Here is a 1,553-nt window from a genome sequence, read left to right on the forward strand (position 1 = left end):
GGAGAGAGAGAGAGAGAGAGAGAGAGAGAGAGAGAGAGAGAGAGAGAAAGAATAGGCGTCTGCCTGTGACACTCCTTTAACAAAAAGGACGAAACAATAACAATACGAATTGGCAAAAGAGACAACAACAAAGACTATCAACTACTAGCAACGACACCAATAACTATTATCTAAATGTTGCTGCAGAAGTAAACATAATGCGCAACTATTTTGTACGAAAAACAAAAAACGAAACAAAACAGGCAACGGTAGTAACTAAAAAAAAAAAAGCAACCCAAAAACTTCTTCAACAAAAGCTCGTTCTCCTATTCACAACTACAGCGCATTCGCTTTAGTTGAAACTTCAAATGTCTTCATGGTCGTAGTTTCCGGGTTGTTGTTTTTTCATTCTTTGATTTTTTTTTCTCGTCTTTTTAGATTTACGTATACTATTGGATTTCTCGCCAAATTTTCACCCTTGTTTCTCTCTTCTGTTTTTTTCCAGGGTGTCAAGCTATCTTCACGGATCCTCCCACAGGGTACGTCATTTAAAGAAAATTAAATCATTTTTTATTTTAACGCGTTTGTTTTGTGAAATTAAACACGCTATGGCATCTCATGTGACCGTTGTTGTGTCGATGCGATCCTTTTTAAACTCACACTCTGGGGTGTGCGTGGTTGGCAGGTGCTCTGGTTGGGTCTGTTCCTTCTTTTCCACTAAACGTCAATCGCTTCTGTCTGTATTCTTGCTTTTTAAAAGTTGTTAATCCCTTGTAACACCTCTAATCCTCGGCACTTATATGATATGGCTAGATTGTGTTGCAAGTGCCTTAAAACACTCACTAAAACAAACAGTTTGTTACTCCCTTGTAACAGCTCTAATCCTCATCACTTATATGGCTAATCTGTGTTGCAACTTCCTTCTTAAAACGCTCACAAAAACAAACACGCCCTGGTGTCTCACTATTATATTGCCATTGATGGGTTTCGTTCGAAGTTAACGTGTTGAGGTGCAACTGGTACATGCTCCCCGTGTGGGTAGACCAAGGAGGTTATACAGTAAGTACATGTATCAGTAAAGGTTAAGCATAGCTGCGTGGGTGGTTGGCGGGTGCTCTGGTGTGGTTTGCTCCTTCTTCCCTATAAAAAACCTATCGTTTCTATCTCCTCTCCTTCTTTTTTGTGTTTGTTACTCTCTTGTAACACCTCTAATCTTCGGCCCTTATATGACCTGATTGTGTTGCAGGTGCCGTATAACTCTTACTAAAAAAAACAACATAGCTGCCCTTTTGAAAATACCCCGGTGGCTATATCCGTTATCGCCGAGTGGGTGGCAGTGGGGGTTACAGTGATGTCTGCTGACATGAACAGGAAACAAGCAGACGGCGATCTTCCGGATCAGCGAAGACATGAGAAGGGAGAGGTCTATCTATCTATCTATCTATCTATCTATCTATCTATCTATCTATCTATCTATCTATCTATCGATCTATCTATCTATCTATCTATCTATCTATCTATCGATCTATCTATCTATCGATCTATCTATCTATCTATCTATCTATCTATCTATC

General features: G+C 39.7%; 1 protein-coding gene across 1 annotated transcript in view; it reads left to right on the forward strand.

Moving 5' to 3' along the window:
* The window catches only part of LOC101852103 (serine-rich adhesin for platelets), a gene marked incomplete in the record, with an annotated part of 129,756 nt that overhangs the window by 51,937 nt on the left and 76,266 nt on the right, over positions 1–1,553 (forward strand). The window contains 1 exon segment of the mRNA XM_035970621.1: positions 485–518.

Source organism: Aplysia californica, unplaced genomic scaffold (assembly GCF_000002075.1).
Source record: "Aplysia californica isolate F4 #8 unplaced genomic scaffold, AplCal3.0 scaffold00295, whole genome shotgun sequence".
NCBI lineage: Eukaryota > Metazoa > Mollusca > Gastropoda > Aplysiida > Aplysiidae > Aplysia > Aplysia californica.